At 33.4% G+C, this 23,973-nt stretch overlaps 1 protein-coding gene and 1 long non-coding RNA gene across 6 annotated transcripts in view; one reads left to right on the top strand and one right to left on the bottom strand.

Annotated features, from left to right (window-relative positions):
• The window catches only part of GALNT13 (polypeptide N-acetylgalactosaminyltransferase 13), a 494,468-nt gene that overhangs the window by 81,023 nt on the left and 389,472 nt on the right, over positions 1-23,973 (top strand). The window lies entirely within an intron of this gene.
• Positions 12,280-14,074, bottom strand: LOC118500108. The gene is made up of 2 exons (XR_004902638.1): positions 13,951-14,074; positions 12,280-13,759 (listed from the first exon to the last, which is right to left on the bottom strand). It is a non-coding gene; the product is annotated as an uncharacterized LOC118500108 (long non-coding RNA).

Here is a 23,973-nt window from a genome sequence, read left to right as displayed (position 1 = left end):
ATTGATGAAAAGTATCCAAATCTTAGTAACCACATCTTCTTTAGACATTTTGACCTAAAGGCAAATGAAAATATGATTTTTTTATATTTGAAAAAAAATATTGGAGTGGTGAGCACACAATACATGTACAGATGATGTGTTGTGGAATTGTGTACCTGAAACCTGTATAATTTTTGTTAATCAGTGTCAGCCCAATAAATTCAATAAAAAGAAAGAAAATCATTATTTATTTTTATAGTAATATTTATTATAGAAAAGTTTAAAATATAAATAAAAATAAAGGAGGAAAATAATCTGCAATTTCACCCACAAATTGGCATCATACTAAAATAAAATTTAATATTTTAATTTTTCAGTCAATATAGAATGGGCTTCTTTGTCCTGCATGAGATATTCTTTCAAAACATGGTTTTAAAAGCTGTGTAATATTGTCATATATATGTACTATAATTTCCTTAATTAACTTTTCATTAATTTTTATGTAGATTGCTTCTAATTTTTTTACCACTAAGTGTTATAAACATTTTAATGACATTATTTTTGAAAATGTTGCTGATTATATTCTTCAGGTAGATTCTTGATTACTTGGTTTATTTTGGAAGGCATTTATAGTTTTAAAAGTCTCTTGATCAATATTTCTAATGACTTCCTGAAAAGCATATTAATCTTCACATCTTACCATTAGTAAATGAGAATACTTATTCACCGTAATATTTTGTAATTTAATTAAAATATGTCTGCTAACTAAAGTACTTTTCTAATCACAAATTCTCTCACTTTTTATTTTTTACAGTTTTTACATTTTAATTGCATTTGTACTTAAAATTCACCATTAAATACTGAGCAGAAGGGTATGCTGGCTTTATGTCTATATTTTTGAAATGTGAAGATACATGGAAGGTTGGTTTCAAAAATGTAATATATTAAACAGTGTAGAAAATGTGAAGCATATACAGAATCTAGGTGGTGGTAAAATTCTCTTTCTATACTATGATACATTTAGTGGTACAAGGAAACTCCATAGGTAGAGTAAAATATAAAATTTTGGCTGCAATTGGGAGAAGACTTTTTAAAGACTCAACAGGTTCTAAAAAAATACCTTATTTCTTTAGGCAAAAACACTTTTAAAATATTGTTACTATTAAAAATTACTTAAATATAATATGTGGTTTCTTATTTGGATGATTAATTCTTCTTTCAATATACCATGACAAAGTCTTTATTTATAAAAATATTTTGTCAATGTAAAAAATACGAGAAAGGATATAAAAAAGACTATAAGCCAATCACATATAGTTTATTATAATTACATTTTGATTTATTTTTTATGTTTATAATAGTGATCCTACATTATTCATTTTATATTCTGCTTTATTTCTCTGAATTTACATTTTAGACATTTTCCTGCATCATGAAATATTTCTTAAAACAATTTTACTGGCTGTACAATTTTCTAATACATCATCATTTGTTTAAATGTCTTCCTCTGGCTCTTAAAAAGGAGGATAAAAATTAAAAATCTTTATTAATTCCCCACTCATAACTGTATACATTATTTACTTTCATGTAGTGTTTTCTCTCCTTTTTAAATATATGAGTTGTAATCATTTAATTATTAATGTACCTTTTGGGGGCATGTCTAATTCTACTCATTATTTATCAAATGAGCTATGAACTGGATTTTAAAAGACAGATTTCTGGAGGTGAAAAATTGTTCTTGAGAAAATTGGCAGACTGGTAGAATTAGAAGGTTTGTGTGCTTCATTGTCAACATCTCCACTGTCATTAGAGCTACCACTTATCATCTACTATATGCTGAGACCTACACTCAAAGCACTACTTCATCTTCAGACATCTCCGTGGAGAAGTTAAGAGAGAATTATTTTGACAGCGTTTTATGTACTCATGCTTTTGTTTATGTCTCTTAAATACAAACTACTCCAGTTAGTTTCTACCATGATTGCACCAAAAACATGTTTATGAAGACCACTTACAGCCTCCATCTTGCTAAATCTGACAGCCAGTTTTCAACTTTTATCTTACTTGACTATGAATAACATCTGAAATAGTTCATCATTCAGACATCTTTGTAATACTTTTGTCACTTGTCTTAGAAGATCTCACACTGTCCAGATTTTCTACTCCATTGACTGAGTGCTCCTTCTCAGCCTCCTTGGCAGGGCTCTCTTTTCAACTCTTAATGTTCAGGTTGCCCAGGAAATGGAATTAGATGGATCTGTTCTTTATCTATGCTCACTCTTTTGGTGATTTCATCCAATCTGATCTCATTGCTTTATATGCTACCTTAGGAATTTTACAACTCCTAAATTTATATGTTCACCTCACACCTTTTCCCTAATGTTTAGACATTTATGACCAAAGCTCACTTGACATATTCTTTTGAAGTCTAAGAGACATCTCAAACTTACTGTGTTCAAAAGAACTTTTAATATTCCACTCAAAGCTTCCCTACCTGCAGTCTTCTCTACCTTAGTTTTTAGCAACACCTGCAGTTCAGTTTTTAAGCCTAAAGTCTTACTCATTCTTATCTTTTATCTTTCTTGCATATTCCATATGAGCAGATCCTATTTATTATTTCATTAAAATATATTCAGAATTCAGGGTTCTTTACAATATACTTGTCTCCTCACTTCTACTTTTGCCCACCTATTCTCTACAATCTATTCTCTGCAGATCAGTAAAACTAATTAAGAAAAACACCTCATTTTAGATAATGTTATTTTTCTGTTCACCATTTTGTTGGCTCTCTGTCACTTGGAGTCAGAGTTAAAATTCTTAAATGCCCTAACCAAGTTCTCTACCATCTGTGCTGACATTACCAAAATCTTGTTAATTTCCACGTGTTCATGTCATTACATTCATGTAGGCTTTTTTTGCTATTCTTTGAATATTCCAGGTATCCTTCCACTTCACAGCCTTTGCACTTGGCTTTCTTTTGTCTGTAATGTTGTTTCTCCAGTTTTCTTTCTGTCTTGCTTATATTTCCTCTCCTCTTTCAGTTATTTCCTCAAATGCAAGTGACAGAGGGTGGCCTCCATGGCTACAGTATTTAAAAATGTGAATTGTTCCTTAACCCTGGACTCCCTATCCTTTCTTTTTGCTTTGCTTTTCCCAGCTTCACTTTTTACCACCTATTTTACTTGTTTAAATTATTTTTTTCTCATGACAACAATAATGTCAGTCTATTTAGCTTACTGTGATGTCTCCTATACCTAGAAGTACCTCAAATATCAGATATATGAAAGAAGGAATACTAATTACTTGCTTAATGCTATCATGATGGACAGATTTATAGAAAAGAATCCAACTTTTGTTTCTAAAGTAATTTATGACTAAAGAGAAATATCTCAAGACTGTAACTGGAAATCCATATAAAACATAAACAGGGTATAAATGTGATTAATATGTAAAGAAAGCATGAAGTTTTCAAATACAGGTTTTCCAACAGCTAAAAACATCAAAGATTTTTTATATAACTTAAAATATTAATAAGAATGTGTGTATTATTTTATATGCTAATATTTTTCATATTTGATACAAATTGGTAGAATATTTCATAACCACTGTAATGGGTTGAAAGTGTTTGAAAAAAATTCATGTCCATCTGAAACCTCAGATTGTGACCTTATTTGGATATAGCATCTTTGCAGATGTAATCAGTTAAGGTGAGATCACTGAATTAGGGTGGACCCTAGGTGAAATGACTGATGTTTTTATAAGAGGAGTGGACAGAGAGATTCGTGGGAAGAAAACCATGTGAAAATGGAGGCATGGGTTGGAGTTTTGCTGCCACAGGTCAAAGTTTGCCTTCCACAACAGGAAGAAGCTAGGTTCTAGGTTCTTCCCTAGCACTTGTGAAGGAGTCATGACCCTATTGAAGTTGATTTTGGGCTTTTAGACTCCTGAACTTTGAGAAAATAAATTTCTGTTGTTTTCAGCCACTAAATTTGTGGTGGTTTGTTACAGTAGCCTTAGGAAACAAATATAAACATTGTCATTAATTTTTTTTAATGATCCATGGCCATAAAAGTATAGGATGAGTGAAGATATAGCTTGTCCCAAATCACAAAATAATTTGTCAGAATGCTGGTAGTGACATTAAGAAGCCTTTACCCCTGGATCAGAATGTTACTGCAAAGATACTTCTCCATCTTTTCAATTTTAGTACCAGGATAAAATTTTTTTTAAATTATTGTTTTATGAAGATGTGAATATATATTTTAGAAAGTAACTTACACTAGAATAAACTTAACTAACATTGATAATATATAAACTTTTACCTACTTAGATAAACAGGCTGCTGCAATGATTGTTATATTTTATAATTCAAAGTTCTTCTTGTGACAAAAGGAGCTACAAGTGAATTGGAAGTCATGTTATATATTTTTTACAACTCTTTATAGAAGGTACACAAAGTAACATAGATTATTACTCAGGGTAATCTATGAAGTGGTCTAATTGATAAAACTCATATAACATTTCAGAATTGGTACTTATATGACAAAAAGCAAATGAAAGGAATGCTGAACAGATAGTCATAGAGTTTTTGAGTTGGTAACAATCTTAGAAATAATGTAGTATATTTTCAAGTTTTTAGAATTCTTATTACATAAAATACATTTCTCAAATAAAATCTTATAATAGAATTTGTCAATCCATCAAATGTAGATCTTATGTGTAATGGAGGAATTAGTGGCTCATAGCCTATCTGTTTTTTTTTCTGAAGACCACCGGAACTCTAAGGAGCATGTTATCAATTACTAAGGTTAGACAAATAGTAGACTGAACCTATTCAGAGCCTTGAGGATTCTGACTTAGAACCCTATTTAGAAATCACAGTGACCGTGAAAGGGCCTGTCCAATTGGCAGCCCTGCTTCTGGCCCCATGAGTTCTGTAATGTATCTTGCCAGAATGTATCACTGTCGTGTCTGTAATACCTAATGCCATTAAAAGTTAATAATTTTACCAAGAATGACCTGAATCCATTAATTAACACATTATTTTTGATGTACTTTGATATATTTTATAGCTCAGTTACTAGTAAGTCACTGAAGATTTTTGCAATCCCAAGCTGAAAGTAACCCTTTTTTCCTTTCAATTAACATAGTACCTTATCTAAACCTTTTCCACTGTGATTGTTTTTAATTTTTAGGCTACCGTGTATTTTTGTTGTTATTGTTCTTACTAAGAGCACTACGTATTCAAGACTTAAGATCCATCTGTGTGTCAGGGAACCATATACCAGAGTGTCTTTCATAAATCAGGCACAAATCCAACATGACTGAATAAACTTCAATCTGGTTTTGATACTCTTTCTTACTTTTACTTTATAGTGGTTTTCTGAAGATCTTTAAGTTGTCTATGCTAGTCATATGTCCACCAAGTGCAGTGAAATGAGCATGACCATAATAAGCGATCTTGTCTTAGACTTGACACAGAATGTCTGGTAGAGTCTATTGATGGCTATTATGAACATTGCATGCCCTCAGTAAATATTTGTTGAATGAACATTTGTAATAGGTTTGCATCTCAAAGCTGAAGAACAATTTGTTCTTACCAATGATTTATAGACTTCTACTTGGACTAGTTCATGAAATTATCTTGATGTTGTGCTTTTCTCTTTGAACTACCTTGCTGCCTTGATGTTCTCCTTCCAATCTGTTCTCCACACTGATGGCAGATGAATCATCCTGAAACACTGCTTTGATGACGTTGCTTGTCTTCTCAGTGGCCTTCAATAACTCCCAAGTAATGGCAGCTCAGAGTTGTAACTGCTTACTCCGGAACTAGAGGCTGCCTGCAGTCTGAACACAGCATGAAGTTTTTAGTTTTAGCCTTGAATACTTTACTTAATATTTAGTGTAGAGTGGTTATTGCCTTTACTGTAGTGTGAGACAGATCTTTGTTTTAATTTGTCATTTTCTAAAGATGTGACCTTGGGTAATTCATATTCACTATAAGTCTCAGTGTCTTCATCTTGAAAACAGGAATAATGACCACATTCACTTTCTTTCCTTCCTTTAATAAGCATCTGTTGAGTGCCTACTCTATACTAGGTACTTCTGCAGGTACTGGGATACATCAGTAAACACAATGACAAAATTATCGTGGAGCTTGTGTACTAGTTGGGAGGATAGACAATATAAAGAATAAATGAATAAATACTCTATAGACTATGATAGAAGATGTAAGTGCTATAAAAATGTAGGTAAGGAGTATAAAGAACTGGGAAGAGGTAGCAGTGAAGAGGAAGATTGTAAATCAATTTTGAAACAACTGAAGTATCCTTCCTGCCTTGCCCTCTAGAAATCACAGAGCTACTAGAAGAAGTCAGATTTTTGAGATACAACTGATTCAGCTTTCTGTTACTTCTGTACTGTCAGACTGTCCTGGGGAATTTGAATTATGTGCAAGGAAAAGAAGTTGGCTTTAACAGTTTAATATTCTTAAGTCTATGTAGTTTGAGGTGGTCTAGGTGAAGGAGAGTGAATATTATTTTTCTTATATAATGAGTGAGAAACTTTTGGAATTCTTTATTAGTATATTATACAGTGTGGGGCAAAAGTAGGTTTACAATTGTGAGTACCCCAAACACAGTTTATTCTTGTATTATCATTTATTAAATATTATATAATTTTTCATATAAACACCTGTGAACATACTTTTGTCCTACTCTGTATACATATCATAATTTGATAGAATAGAAAACATTTTATACCATACTCTGCTTTGCATGTGATTCTCTTTGTTGTTTTCTTTATGTTCTTGTATAAATGCACAAATTACATAGATAAAAAAGAGGAATTTGACCAAAGTATTTATTCTGAATCTTAATTTAAGGCAATTTGCATCTTGACATTATTGGTTTTCCCCTGATTATAACTTTCTTATGGAACGCCTTGATGATAGGCTAAAATCCAAATTCTTACTATGACTTTAAGTTTGTGGACCACTGGTTTTTAACACTGGATGCACAGCAGATTCACCTGGATGGCTTGAAGACAAATGCTTCTGTGCAAACACCAGGTTCCCCTCCTTCTGATGTAACTGATCTCCATTAGGTCCTAGGCATTGGTGCTTTGTAAAATTTCTCAGTTGGTATATGTGCAACCTGGCCTGAGAACCCTCGATTTCTGTGACCTCTTATTCCAACCCCATCTCCTGTCATTCTTCCCATAATTGATTTTCTCTACACACAGGTCTTCTTTTCATTTCCCCAAATTGAAAATTATGCTCATCTCAGGGCCTTTACATTTTCCACTTTACTCAAAATACTTTGCCCAAGATTTATTCATTTAATGTTTCAGCAAATATTTATTTTTCACCTCCTCTCTCTACTTTGGATAAAACTACACCCCCCCAAAACAAAACAAAACAAAACAAAACAAAACAAAAAAAACCCTTTTAGCCTGGCTGCCTCTCTCTTATTATGAAAGAATTTAATTAAGTATCAGATTCTGAATACCTTCCCTGACCATTTCAGCTAAAATAGCCACTCCTAAACTGTTTTCTGTCTCCTTACCTTATTTAAATTTCATAGTCTTTCTCTTTTTCTACATGTTGTGGATATGTTTGATCTATTTATGTGTTATTTTGCTTCCCACCTCTAGAACATAGGTTCTATGAAGGTGAAAGTTTGTTTCATTTAATATTTTACCCTCACTGTCTAGAATAGTACTGGCTATATTCTGTAGTGTTGGAATATAGCAGGTACCCAATAAGGATGAATTGATTAACCAATCAACTATATAATGTAACTAAACTTGGGTTCTATAGTTCCTAAACTGAACCTTATTTACTATGATGCTACTGAAGCATAAGCTTTTGGGTTCTGAACAATCATGAACCATTTTCAATTCTTCTAATCTTTCTAAAAAAGTCCTCTAAAATTAATGTTTCAAGCATCATAAAACCTGGATGTCTCCTATACCTAAACTAAATTTTTATAGGCCAGTTATGTATTAATTCATTAGAATGGTATTTTCATTACTTTAATTAAAATACATTAGTAAAATAATACTGCTGTAAAGAACAGGCTATGGTGGGATCATATGAGTTGAGTGAATAAAACATTTGAAACCAATAATAAATGCTTGAGGTAATAGCTCATTTTTGAAAAACAAGAGGAGTTCACTTTAACTTTTATTGTAAAAATGGGTTTTTCTGTTAATCTGATGTGTTGAGCTTTTTAAAATAAGCTACATAGTAACTATATTTAATTCCATACTATTAAGTAATTAATTGCTGAATTGTAAAAATGGGGTTTTCTGTTAATCTGCCGTGTTGGCTATTTAAAATAAGCTACATAGTAAATATATTTAATCCCATGCTATTAAGTAATGAATTGCTGCAGAGCAGTTGATGTTCGCATACTTTTTAGAACACATTTTTGGTAAAAAATGGATAACATGGAAATGTGTGAATTGGCAGTCTTCAATACTTGATTTAAAGTGGTGTAAAATTAGACTTAAAAATTTATTGATGTGAATGTATATTTAATATAAATTAGAGCTTTAGTTTTAATAAAGTAGAGGGAATGGCAGCCTTCACTAAATTGATAAATCATTTATCTTTAAGTTCTTTTTAACATTGCTTTTGTCAAGTTGAAGATACACTTGTTTCTTTGAGAACAAGTGTTGTACTTGAGATAAAATCTTAGAGTAATAAGCAGTTACTCAAGGCCTTCCGTGATTTGCTTTAAATATTTCTTTCCATCTGTTGTTTCTTCAGGGAAAGAGTGCTGCTGACTATTCTTCAAATTAAGTGTGATTCTTTCCTGTCTTATAGATTTGTTCATACTGTTTATATGCTGAGACTCATTTTGCTATCCAAAGTGTGGTCCTTAAACCAATAAACTTGCTTCATCTGGGAGCATTTAAAAAAATAAAGAATTTTAAGTCCCACCCACCCAAATCCACAGAATCAGAATCTATACATTAACAAGATTCCCAGATTATTCATATGCACATTCAGATTGTAACATTGTTTGATGATTATATCCATAGCCTACCTGTTGAAATCTTCCCTGAATCTCCTAAAAGAATAAGATATCTGAAACCTGTGAATTGTTGTATTTTTTATAATGGTACCTTTAATTACTGTTACTGGTATACACGCTTCCTTCTTGAATATACTTTTCATGCCTAAATCATCCCGTAACTGAATAGATTTTCCAAAAATGCTGTGTCAGTTATATCCATGCTTCCCAGAATATTACAAATGGAATACTGAATTTAATGCAAACTAGATATCTCTGAGATAAGAAGACAGGTTATTGTCCATAAACTTCCTAAGTTATTGCTTAATCACTGGCATTGCTGTTCCTCAGAGTCAAAAACTTTCTGTCTTCCCTCATGACAAAGTCAGTAGTGAGGAAGCCAAATGCTGAGGAGGTTTCCTGCATTTGCCCTTGGGCTGAGACCCAACAGAGTATGCTTGAATCATTATTTGTACTTCCAGGGAGGCAGCCTCAATATAAATTATTGCTTTGCCTTCTTGCTTTGTATGACCTTTGGCAAGTATCTTTGCTTTCTAAATATTATTTTTTCCATATATCAAATAGGAATAATCCCAATACAGTAATATACTAATTTACTTCATAAGATTATTATTAGGATTAAATTTTATCTGTAGAAAAAATTGCATTGAAATCAGAATATAATAAATACTCTGAAATGACTATTATTGACATTGTTATTGCTTTATTTAATGTATTTTTATTTTTTTATAATAGGTAGTCAGTAGACATTTTTATTAGTTGTGAAATTAATAATTACTTTGTTATTTTAAATGTAGATTATCTTAGTGTAATCTACACTTAACACCTAACTATTCAAGAAAAGTTCATGTAAATTTTTAAAAAATTAATGGATGGAACTGGAAAGCATTATGCTAAGTGAAATAAGCCAGTCAGTGAAAGTCAAATACCATATGATCTCACCTTCCTGTTGTTCTCAACAGGAACCTAAAGAACAAAACAAACAAGCAAAATATAACCAAAGACACTGAAATAGAGAACAGGCTGACAGTGACCAGCAGGGAGAGGGGAGGGAATTTCAGGGGAAAAGGGGAAGGGTTTACAGGAACATGTATGAAGGACACATGGACAGTAACAAGGGGGATGGAAATGGGAGGGAGGTGGGGAGGGCTGGAGTGGTGGGGAGGGGTGGAGAGAAAAGGCAGAAAACTGTACTTGAACAACAATGAAAATAAAACAATAATAAAGAAATTACAAAAAAATTTAAATATTAAAATTATTTAATTTATATTTATCTTAATGAATAACCCCAAATCAGTGGTTTTGAACTTTAAATATCAATATTTTCATGAGTCTGGTCAGTAATTTAGCTAGCCACACTTTCTTAAATAATACCAGGTTGCTGTGGGGCAGAGGATCAAAAATTAATGTGGCAGAAGGCCTCTTTGCTTTTGAACAGATCAATATCTGTAAGTGAACCAGAGGCACTTATAGCTAAATATCCAGGAATGAATTAAAAATAGATTCACTGTTGTTTGATGGAGTTAGGGATCTGAGATTTATGGTCTCTGGCAAAGCTTAGTGACCTGAGATATATCCCTCTTCTACTAACCTGTCTTTCTGTAATGCTTGTGAATTACAAAAAGTACTGATATTCCTGGATACTTAAAAGGATATTGAAGACTCATGCTCTTTGATCATAATGGTTTTGAAAACACTAATACAAAGTATAATCATTTAGTAGAATCTTTGTACATAAAATCATATGTATAAATGTTTTATTTGTATATATGATTATAGACATTCTTCAACCTCATTAAAGTTATAATGGAGCTGGAAAAAAACCCTGGAAAAGCAATTTCAGAATCTAAAATGAGGCTGATCTACTTCTTGAGAAAAGACTAAAAAAATTAAAGTTTAAATCTGGTCAAAAGTCTATGAAAGTCAAATGAAAGATAGGTCATATTCTCCCCCAGATCCCAGATTATCATTTACTAATTCAGCTGATAGAGACTGCTGAAGCTCTATTTTATGCAAGACATTATGCCTTGTGCTAGAGTATGAGAGTGAGCCAGAGCATACAGCCAATAGAAATGGAATTGCATGTTGATTTATAATTGTGATAAATGATCCCAATCCAAAATGATAGGACAAGGTATAAATGGATGACTTGATTTTATCTGTGTCAAGGCCCTGGAGCAAGGAGGAGCCAGCAGATTTGAGAGAATGAGAGAATGCTATATTGCTGGAGGACAGGGACCAAGGAAGCTAGTGGTGTGGTCAAATCATTTTAGGTTATATTGAGGTTTGCTTCTGATTCTAAAAGCAGTGGGACACCACTGAAGGATTTTCAATAGGGAAAATGTAGGTCATAACTAAATGCTATGTGAACAAATAGATTAGAAAACTAGAAAAGTGAATAGGAAGGAAATGTGTTGGAAAGTTGTTGCAGTAGCTTGGAAGAAGACATAATGGTAGCTTGAACCAGTTTAATGGCAGTAGAATAGATGGCTTTGAGAAAGTACATTTCAGAATGAGTAGCTTAAGCATAGCTTAAGAGATGGTTGGGAATTGTTTGGGATGAGTGAGAGGTAGTTGTTCAAGATGATTCCAGGTGTTCTGCATGAGTTGTCATGTGAGTGATAGTGATCTCTGTTAAGAAAAGGAGCTTAGTCTTAGATGATGTTGCATTTGAGGTGCCCTTGAGAGATTCACATATGAGCGTTGAGTGGGCAGTTGGATAGATGTTTCTGAAGCCTTGAGAACTAATTTGAAAATGACCATTTTAAGGCAAATGAAAGGAGAGAGAGACACTTGAGGAATCTTTCTTGAATGGGAGTAGTAAATAGAAGTAGGCTTCCAAAGCTTTTAGATGCATAGTGGTTTGGAAGCTGTTTCTCAGAGCTCCAAGGCCCATGAAGGCACTCCCAGTATGCTGTGTGCTGAGAAGGTGTCTGGGCACAGGAAGCTAGGCCCTGAACCTCCGTTTCTGAGAAAGGGGCCCTGCTTTTGTCTACTGTGTACATCACAATTTCAAATATATTTTACTTTTAAAAGAAATAATTTTTAATTAAAAAATTACATCCATGGGTGAAAAGTCTGAGAAACATTATTAGAGAGTGGTGAGTGATCTCATTTTACATTCTAAACATGTGAGGATGAAGTCATGAAGGGCAATGACTCATACTCATCTCCCCAATTATTTCTTTAGAGAATAAATATTGGATTAGAAGAACTGCTTGGTCTAATGCAAGATTATTTTTTACTCATGATATTTTCAAAAGATACGCTTTAGAAACAATAGGGTGTAAGTTGCTTCAATCTATAGTTTCATATTGTGAGTTTTGCCTTGTCGCCTGAGATCAACTATACACTGAACTGGATTATCTCCTTTCAGCATGGAGATTTTTTTCCAGTTGCACAGAATACAGACCAGTCAGTGGTCCACATTCCATATCCCTTGCCTTGCAAAGAATAGTCTGAGATATATTCTGTTTTGTTACTTTTTATGTGGTCTTATAATTAATTTCTATTTTATCATACCTTTTATTGTAACATCATTTGCTGGATTAGTGAGTAGTCTTGACCATGCTGTGCAGGACAAATAATTACCACACATGGAATGTCCATCTACTACAGCAAGTGAGAAGGTATATTTTTCAGTTTTCTGATGTTCTTTCAAGCAGATACTCAACTCTAACAAATGTGTGCTGGAAGAAATTGATGTTTTTTTCCTTTTACATTTCATTACAATCCACAAGAACAACCACAGTTTTAACATTGATCATTTTAGGCCAGTGAAACATTAGAAATCAATGTGACAGGCTCAGAGAGAAGTTATGCTGTGGAATTAAACTTTATGATTCATTTGCAAGGATGAAAACGTACTTGGCTCATCTTAGTAAGTAAATACTGCTAAATTTATTGAAATATTGATCTGTTTTCAGTGGAAGTATTAAATGAATTTCAAAATGTGGAGGTTATAAATGTATGCAAAGCATTTTCCACTGTGATACAAATCCTGGGCCATTTCACTTTACAAGTCTGTAAATAGGTTGCTGATAACTGCAAATTCTGTTGTAAATTGTAATCATCATCTATCACCAAGTGTGCATATTGAAGTGAATATTCCTAAGAAAAATGGTGGCCGGGACAGATTAGAGTCTGCATAGCATCTGTCAGTGTAGACAGCTACTTCATTTTGTAGGTGAGAAGCTTAACCATCTTTAGCAGGTAATCTAGAGCCTATTCTAAGATCCACTCTCTATTTCCTTAAACCAGTGGCCTGAAGAAACTGTAACTTCTTAATTGACTTTCATGTTGAATGATCTTAACAAAGCATCATGTTTCATTTCATTTTTAAAAGTGAGTTGTGGATTATCACATAAATGTAACTACACACACACACACACATACACATATATATCCTATATAATACTAGTTTTCAGTCTGCCTAGAGAAGGAAAAAAAGTATGTATTCAATAAACATTTGTGGTATCTTTTATACCAGGGTGCTGGGAATATTTAAGGAACTGAGTATATTTAAGATGTTGAGGATTTCTGTTAGGGTTTGAAGAGAAAAAACAAGAAAACTAAATTTGCTTAAAATATTGAAAGGAGAACTATCTACTGGGAAAAATATAGGTCAAAATAAGATATAAAGTTAATTTTTCAGTAATATAAAAAATAATCTTGATATAGAGAGCAAAATTTGGTATGAACAATATGTAGTAAAATTTACTATAGTTTCTTCACTTTTACTGATTTTTTAATAAATTTATTTATTTTTAGAGAGGGAAGTGGGGGAGTTAGAGAGAGAGAGAGAAACATCAATTGGCAGTTGCTGGGGGTCATGGCCTGCAACCCAGGCATGTACCCTGACTAGAAATCGAACCTGCGACACTTTGGTTTGCAGCCCACAAATCCAGTGAGCTACGCCAGCCAGGGCCACTTTTACTGATTTTTTAAAATAAATACAAATGTTACTTTAATCTGTATCAATTTTTAGCTGGGATAGAACTTCCAAAGAAATCTGATATAGGTCATTATAATAGTTTAGAAAAACATAACTATTTATAGCATTGAAATGTTATCTCCAAATTAAATAATTTTAAATAAAAATGGCTTTCTGTTTTTTTTTTTCTTTTAAAAAGTGTTTCAGTAATTTCTATCTAAAAGTTAAGTATTAATCATGGTAATGCTGGTATTTATTTATAAACTGTAAGTATTGGAGACTATGACTTAGGTTATGCATTTAAAATGATGCAATTTATTCTCCTCACCCTCTTTTCTTTATTAATATTTGAATAGTTTAAGATTATTTGTTAAAGTCGGTCTGTGACCATATAATGAAGTGTTCAATAGATGGTTTGTATCTATAGTAATGAAATATTCAGGCTTTAAACATTCTCTCAAACTGATTTTCAAATAAAACAAATTAAATGAGATTTTATTTGTATAATAAAATAAAAGAATTTGAGTTTAACTTATTTCATTGTATCCCTTTATATACTTTACATTCTATTTTAACACCAATAATGTGTAGCAGTATGTTTTAAATGAGATAAACATATTTCATTCTGTGACCTTTGCAGTGTGACATACAATTTCCAGAAAGGTGTTACCACTAACCTTCTTCCTTTTAGGGAAAATATTGTGCTCCTTTCTAAAGGAAAAGAAAGATAATGTGAGAATAAAACAGGTCAATGTTTAATGGTATCACAGAACTGCAATAAATTTTACTGGTTAGCTTAAGGAAAGATTTATTATATTTGATTGTAGCTCTCATCTTTAATTTTAAAGTTTTATTTTTTACAATAAAATGTTTCTTAAAGAAAATCTGTTGAATGCTATTTATTTTTATTTATAGGAGCTACAGCCTTAAAAGTTTAATAAAATAACTAATTCTTATACTGTGTTATGATCAGGGATGATTTCCAATAATACAATGCTTTTTCTTTGAGCTTGTGTGCTTAAGATTTATATGGAATTTGTAATGAAAAAACAAACCTATGTTTATGGAAATCTTAAATTATTTTTGTACTAGACTGCTTAGATTATCAGCAATAGTTAACATATAGAACCCAATCACTGTGTGTACAGTCTTGTCCTAGAATCTTGGAAGATTTAGAGGCTAGTAGAGTAAAGGGTGCTATACTAACTCCAGAAGACTTTGATATACTAAAGGCAGCCAGAGAGGTTAACATTCAAGTATATCTGAAAAGTGAAATTTAGAGAAACAGATTTCTGTTGCCTTTAATGTTACTTAAATCTCATTATTTAGATTACATAAATTTCATTTTTTTTATTTCCATGAGATATGTCATGGTCTTTTTTTAAGCCAAATGGTGAGTTACCCATTAATCAGTTTTTTCTTTAATCATCTTTATTGAAGTATAATTGTAAATAATAATATTTACCAATTTTAAGTGTGCATTATGATGACTATGTATACAGTTGTGTAATCATTAACACAGTCTTCTTCACTTACCTATCCCCTGGAAATCCCTGATCTGGTTTTTGTAACTATAGGTTATTGTAAAACATCACTAATGCTTCTGTTTACTTTTTCTTTCTGTTTCATTTTAAATACTATTCACCACTATCAAGTTCACTGATCTTCCATTCTGCAGGATCAAGTCTGTCGGCAATTCTATACCGCTCACTATGCATTTCTATTATTTTATTTTTAAACTCTGTAAGGACTTCTGTAATAAATTCATACTTTTTAAATGACTATTCAGGGTCAGATCCTGTTTCTGATTTTTGAACTTGAGGTTTTTCATTTGTAGTATGGAAAAATAATTATATATACCTCATAGGATTAAATACAATTATCTAGGTAAACAGTAAACTCTCAATGAGTAAGAGTTGTTATTTTTATTACTAGTTTTTATGACTTATTGGATTCCAGTTCTTAGATAACTAAATATGTTCATTATACCTAGTTCTCACCTGAGAGCATCACTTTCCTAAGAAAAGAACCCTTTGCTTCCTGGTTAACTCCTTTTTCTCCAAAATATGCTCAAAATATGTTCAAAGGTTAATTTCTCTTGAAGTCCTTTTGACAGTGTCCTCCCCAGACTCTCCTCATCACCCTATGCATACAGAGCATGTTCTCTACTGGTAACTGAATTGTGTGAAGAATTCCTTTCCTGTTTACTTGGTATTCCTCTTTTATATCAATTTTTATATTAGCTTTAATTTGTTTATAAATTCCTTTTTTTTTTAGACAAGGAGCTCTGAAAGAATTGGGTTTTCACCTTATTTGTCATATTTTTAGCACCAAGGACAGTATTTGGCATAATAATTACTTTTTATTTTAGCACTTTTAATGGACTATATTATCTTCATGTGTTAATGGACTTTCTTCTTACCTGTCTCAGCAAACTATTAAATATGAAGAGTTTACCACAGTAACTACTTGACATCACATGAAAACATATCCTGACTGAATGTCTGCAGATGACTTCCAGACCTGTTTGCCTGATGCATTTCCCTATTTCATTATTTATTAGCAAGCTCTTCAGGAAGCTGGATTTGGTGATGGCTTGCAGTGCTGTGTTTTTATTGGAAATCATTGGCTGTATTTAGTTTCCTTGGTATAAGTTGTTATGTGATCTCAACACACTTGTCCAGGTCAGAGCACTTTTGTACTTTTGTGGTGGTTCTAAAACTGGCCCTTGGCCAGATTTTTAAGCATTATCTACAAGTAAGGTGACATGGCTAGATATCATTTTCAACGATGAGGTGTTGAAATACTGAACGAGAGCCCCTGGGAGCTAGCTTTCTCCTGCTGTTTGATTCTGGCAGTAAAAAGAAAGCTGTATCTTCTTAATTTTACTTCTTTACAAACTGTTACCTTATATTTACTTTTAGTAGTAAATAGTGGCTTCCAAATATCAAATGCTATATCCATTAACATGAAGATTGGTTTATTCTGGAATGGTATCAATTTGATTTTGCAATATTTTCTTTTGGACTTCTAAATCAGAGGAAAATTATGCCATAGTCAAAAATATATATTGCTTATTAAAACAAAAGGGAAATATTATTATTACAAATGAAATGTTTCAGTTTTACTTAGATATAGTATATACTATTCAATAAGTACTAAAATTATAAAAATATGTTCGATCATATAATAAATACCAATCTCATACAAATATGAGGATTTTATAATCAGACATTTAAAAATCACTAATATGGAGATATACTCTTGGCATTCCAGTTTGAATTGTGGACATTCATAATTGTAAAGTTGCTTTAGCATCTGTTTTTAACCCCTTCACTCCTAAAGCTTTTTATCTCATGTTTATCCTAATCACTTCTTGTGGGGGGGCTCCATCAATAATTGTCAGGCAGTAAAGATCAAACAATAGATAACATTCAAAGAACTATAAAGGCTTATTCTGAGTCAGGGTCAGATAGATAGAGTGAAACAAACTCATTTTATGCTTGGACCCTTATCATTTAAATTCAGGGTATTCTTAGCATAGCGGGTTTCACAGGATTTTATGCATTCTTTCTTAGGCCTGATTGCCCTGGAAACTGCCCATACCAGCACAGGGCCACACCCACCTCCAGCATTGTTTCACGCTTAGGTCCGGTGGGGGAAGTAAGGTAGCCAAAAGATTAGGAGACTTCTTACAGATAGAATGAGGACTCCAGCTATAACAAAACCAAGGGGTGAAGGTCCATCACTGCTTTTCTATAGTCCCCTAAATCCTTCCCTGATGGGCCTCCTTGCTGCTGTGCCTGTCTTAGGTTGTCCCTCCCTTGGGGAATCTTAATGGTCATTGACTATCCAGCCATCCTCCATAGGCCAATCAGGGTGAAGTAAAGGGGGCAGAGGCTGCACCCCTGCTGGGAGGATAAGTTTTGTCTCCTTAGTGGCTTATGATCCCAAAGTCATTTTACTCAGCCTTAGCCATGGGGGGTTACAGCTTCTGAAGCCAGGCAGGGCAGTTCCTAACAACTTGTGACTAGATTTTCTTGTCAGAGTGGAAGACTCAGTGTTCTTTACTAGTATTTTAAAAAGTAAAACAGCCTCTAATTGTGGAAGTGTCTAAAAAAGAGTACAGCATGTATGAGGAATTAAGGCCTTACTGGGTTTATCTACATGGATGAAGGGGAGAATTATAAGAAATAACTATAGAAAGTTAGGAAAGAAGCAGATAACACAGAGCCTTCTAGGGTCTGGTAAAACTTTGGGTTTTATCTGAAGTACTGTGGGAAGCCACTGAAGAATATTGACAATGGAGGAAAGGCATGAGAGGGAAATGATAATTAGATTCACATTGAAAAAAAAAATTGTGGATATTGTTTGGCAGCTAGTTTGGAGAGAAATAAAAGGAAAAGCATGAGGACCAATAACTAGTTAGTCTATTGCAGTAACTGAAGGGGAGACAGGAAAGAAGTTTGAACTTAGGAGGAGGAAGTGGAGATGGCAGGAAGTTTATGGAGTTGATATACATTATTACAGAGAAGAAATCTTAATAATATTAATAGATTGGACCTGAAAGATAAAGGAGTGGAAGAATCAGGATGAGATTCAGATCCCTGGCCTAAGCAATGTATAAATGCTGTGGTCATTTAAATAAAATTGGATGAGTCTGTGGTGAGAGGAATTGTTTGGAAGGAAAAGGAAACAAGGGTCTTGTGAAACCAGGAATTTATGCTGGCTATTAGATTTGAGAGACACATAATTTATGTGAGTGGAGTTAGTAGGTAGGGGGTTGAAAAATTAGTCTGGGTTTACAGAAGAAGATGTTTGCTGCCTTTAACTTGGAAACAAAACAAACACTTGTCAGTAGAAGATACCTATCTAGGCACTAAAGGGGATAAATGTTATTAGACATAACCTGTGTGTTGAAAGATCTCATACTTTAGTTGGAGAGATTAAATGTATACACATATGTTAAAATGGTCTGAAATCCTATTTTTGTGTTTATTGTAAGGAATTGGTCATGTTAGGTTATGCCAGAGCACAACATAGGGATTATATACTGTAAGGTACTTTTGGAGGCATAATGCCACAAAAGTAGGTGCTGATAGATAACCTCAAATGCATGGCCTTGTAGTCAATCATAGAAGTAGGATTTGACCCTTATTATCTTGGGCATGATACTAAATAGAATGGAACTCACCCTGAGTTTGGAGACAACTGACTTCAAGCCAATGGAAATGCATGCCTTGCAAAACTGAAAGGTCACCAGTTTGATTCCCATTTAAGGCACATTCCTGGGTTGCAGGCCAGTCCCCTGTTAGGGGTGTTTGAGAAGCACCTATCAATGTTTCTCTCACATCGATATTTCTCTCCCTCTCTTTCTCCCTTCCCTCCCCTCTGTCTAAAATAAGTAAATAAAAAATTTCTTTAAAGAAATATATGCCTTGCAGAGAATGATGTTATAGAATCATCATTTATTTTTCTGATCTACTCTATTACATCTTTTGCAAGAGAATTAAATGTAAAGGAGTGGTCAAATAAAAAGAGCTGGAATATTAAGGGCTCTATAACAATTGATAACAATTGAGTTGGTATTAAGCTCCTTAAGAATATGGTGGTAAAGAACACAATGAAGTAGGAATTAAAAATATGGACAAGAAAACATTGTCAGTGATGTCTAAGTTAGCTGACATCATGTGTTTGTGGGAAGCAAGGACATTAATGGCCCTTCTGAGTAATATGTGTCCACTGTCACCCTTGAGAAAATTTTAAAAACTTGATAGCATGATGAGGACCCAAAGTCCTAATATTTAGTAAAGGCTACATTTTGTAAAAAAATAATCTTTGATTTACTTATTTATTTGTTAACTTTGTTTTTAAAGTCAAGTGACTAGTTGAAATGACAAATATGATTCATGCATAAATCAGGAAATATATTGAGTCAAAAAAGGAATAAAGTTTTTGACTCAATATGTTACTGCCAGAGGTGTTAGTGGATTTATACTGAACCTTAAAAGATGGGGAAATATATGTCAAATTTGGTTAATCCTGGCCATACCACAAGCTTACAATAACAAATAAAGGTGTGCTTATGGAGAACACTTAGATATTGTTGTTAAAATAATATCTCAACCAATGTATACAGAATAAATGGATCTTCTCCTATTCACATTTTACAGGATTTTTTTGTGAATTAATGCATAATGATTTAAAATAGGGCAAAGTAATACTTTATAAAGTTGGATTTGATTGGTGCTGTTGAAAACTGCATTATCTGATTTTTTTTCCTTCGGCCTCAATACTCTAAAATCAAAGTACAGTGCAGGTCTGCATCATATATTTCAAGTTGTAAATATAAAGGTAAGTCTCAAATCATACCCTTCTATTACTTCAAAAGGTCATGTCCTTTAGGGTCAGAGGAAAAAAGTAGAGAGTAGAGAGTTCTTAGTCTACCTAATTATTTATATGCTTTCACCTAAGGCATCAATTATTAAACATATGTAACCCAATTGTGATAATAAACGCCACCAACCTGTTGAATTTCCCACCTTTGGGATAGTGTGTAAGGGAGCACAGAGATAAAGTGAATAGCACTGCTTTCGCTCTGCCTCTAACTGATTGGTAGAACCTGAGTATTTGTAAAGATGTGGAAGGATTTTCTTGACAAGGTGTATTGTGTGGGGAAAGGTATCTGAGTATGGCAAAGCCCAGGGTAATTTCAGGGAGACAGTGAATGTCAAAGAGAGCTGTTTCTTGAGCATATTCCACATCTATTCACACTACAAAATACTGCATCAGTAAAAAGATGAGCATCCCTTTATCTGCTCTCATATCTCTTAGCAATTTAGTTAGAAGTGTTAGCTAGGGAAAGATGTAGATTGATATAATTTTTAAGGCTTGTTGATATGATCTTAGAATATATGCAGTTTTGGACAAAAAAATCTAGAGGTAAACTTATCAGAAGACAATGGTATTAGTTTCAATACGAGAGGGATGATATTTACTTGTAGAGATAACACAAAACAAAAGGATCAACAGTATATTGAACTGTGCTCATTGAAATGGAGCAACACATCAGAGCTTAATCCATTTTGATCTAGTGGCAGTGTACTGTTGATCGCATAAGTAGTATTTATTGAAGGCTTCCAGTCAACAGTTTTATGTAGCACAAGTGTTACTTTTATAGTCTATCTATAGGGTAGTGCTTCTGACTGTGTCCTGTTTTTCAGTTATTAAAAAAAATTAAGGCACACAGAGGTTAAGTTACTTTGTCAAGATCATACAATTAGTAAATGGTGGGACTGGAATTCTAAGTGAAGTATCTATCATTTAAGAAAAGTGGAAGAGAAAAAGATGTAAGAAAGGTGGGAAGTTGTCACAGAAGAGCTGCAGAGAAGATATATTTATCAACAATGTGTTCTTTATATCATAATTTGTATTTAGACTTTTCCACATCTAATTATATAGATGGCCAATGTTAGAATCCTAAACCTCTGTGGCAGAAGGCATGCTTCTGCCTTATGTAATAATTAAATAAATAAATAATGTGTACTTGTGGTTTCTCAGAATAAAGACTTTTTGCATTTAATGTAGAAATACAAATGAGTCACTAGAGGATGATAAATTTTAGAAATTCTTATTATGAGGAAATTAGGTTTACTTAATCATATTTAAGAAATATGTTTCAGAGTCCAGTAAGACATTCATTACATATAGCGGTGCTCTGTTACTTTGGAAAACAAAAGAAAAAAATAAGTTTGAAAATAGGGGATGACAAATATCCCAGGGCCGTATTAGAAACAAGTCTAAATGAATAATCTAATGTGTGTGTTCCTAGCCACACAGCTTACAGAGTAGAATTAAAGCTTTCCTTTTTAACTTTGAGCTAGTTCAAACTAATATTTTAGAAAATAGAGATAGCTATTGTCTTACATTTGATGAGCAGACTGAAACACAAAATTGGCTATTAGCCTAAAGCTTAAGCATTTTGTAGGAAGGAAAAAACAACTGAAGCTAGTGAATTGGCTTCTATTTGGGATGGGTGCCCAGGGTTCTGACCAAGCTTGCTTTGGTAGGTTTTAAATCTCTGGGATGTATGTTCATTGAACTGACCTTTGGGAAACAGAGTAAAGAGAAGCAGGGAAGCTTTAAGCAAAACTTACCTGCACGGCTTCACTGAACAAAACCTTTTCTAAGATCCTCAACCACAACAAATCAGCATATAAATATAGACATTGAAGCCTAGCTGGGGTAAGGATGGAATAATTTTTTTGTAGTGTTGGGATAGTGTACAACTCGTTCCAATGAACCCTTGGCTAAGCTTGGACTGTGGTGGGATAGAGAAGGTGAGAAGAGGCTGACTTTTGGCCCAGTCAAAAGGTTGAGGGTGGGAGGGCCTGAGGTTAAGCCTGCATAGGAAGGTGGAGTGAGGGACCAAAGGTGCAGAGGATCTATTCAAGTCACATAGATTCTAACATGTGAGGAAGACATGGGTAAGATACACAGGAAAAAGGTCACCTTTGTCAAGGAAGAGTGTTGGACAGAAAATGTTCTCCCAGAGATGGGGCCTTCACTCCTCAAAGAATGAACTATTGTTAAAGCACTGTTGGGTTACACTACAAGAAAAGAATGAATTTGGTGTAGTCCATGCTCTTGAGGAGTTTATAAATTAGTGGTGGATATAGACCTATAAACAAATAATGATCACATAATGCATTAAACAGACACACTGTTATGCTGTGTTTAAGGGGATGGGATTGACCTACATTTGATTCTCATTTCTGTCATTCCTAGCCATGTTAACCTTGAGAGATTATTTAGTATTTAAACTTTCATTGTCTTAAAAGAGGGTTATAATAATACTTATGTTCTGGGGTTATTGTCAGGGATTTGTGTGTTGAAGATCACCAAATATTTCTGGGATACTAGGGATAGGATTTGACTTAATACCAAAGATAGAAATATTTGTGAGGAACTGATGGCTTCAGTAAGATGTTTAAAATAATGAGAGAGTGAATCACATAAATGAAATACTAATTTTTAAACCTTTCAGAGAAATAATATTTCATTATTTCATTCTGAAATTGGATGTGAGCAAATTACCATTCCATATTTTTATATATATGCTTTTAATTCATGAGTTCTAAATAACTAAAGAAATATCAAACATGATATTAATTTACATATTTGAATATCATGAAATAAAAGTCAAAATAAAATGGTAATAAATACTTCAGTGTATTTTAATATCTCATATGTGTCTGTATAATTTGTGTCCTAAGATAATATATATTTATTTGACCAATTTGTGAGGAAGTTTAGGCACAAGCTATGCTTTGATGAAAATAACAGTATCAGGAATGTTTAATAATAGAATGCATGTTGAAACTTGCACTCGTCTGTGGAAGTGCATCTGGAACTAAAATTGAATAAGGCCATGTAATTTAATGTTACATTTTTCATTTTATATATAATTCATTGAAAAATACATGTATGGACAAAGTTGAATTCAACCTGAACACTAAATGATCTAATTGTATTACTTGTTTTTTGGCTTCTAGGGTAACAGAACTGTTTTCTGAGTAATGGTGGTGGTGTTATAGAACAAACAAGGGGGGGCCTGGGACGATATACTATTATTGAAAAAAAAGCCCCCAGATCTGTCATGTCTGCCGCCAGAGGAAAGACGTTTCTTAATGTCAGAGATTTGTGAAAAGGAAAGGAAACATTTATTTAATGCTATATAGACTTAAAGTAGTGACCTAATGTCTTCACCAAAATCCCAAAGTCCCTTAAAACACCCACAAACAGACACAGTCCTTCCTTCCTTCCGCCTTTGCCCAGTCCAGAGTACCGTATCTCAGGAAAGGAAATAGAAGTCCATGGCTCAGGCAGTCCTCTGGTTATTTCCAGTTAGTACTCCATCTCGACTGGGAGACCTCCCTGGGTTCCCTGCACCCTCAGCTGAGTCGCCGGGATCTCTACTAAAACCAGGTGGTGGTTCCCCCTTCTAAAGCTGTGGGGGTC

The sequence above is a fragment of the Phyllostomus discolor genome, chromosome 4 (genome assembly GCF_004126475.2).
Source record: "Phyllostomus discolor isolate MPI-MPIP mPhyDis1 chromosome 4, mPhyDis1.pri.v3, whole genome shotgun sequence".
In the NCBI taxonomy this organism is placed as follows: Eukaryota; Metazoa; Chordata; class Mammalia; order Chiroptera; family Phyllostomidae; genus Phyllostomus; species Phyllostomus discolor.
This window is presented reverse-complemented; position numbering and strand designations above follow the sequence as displayed.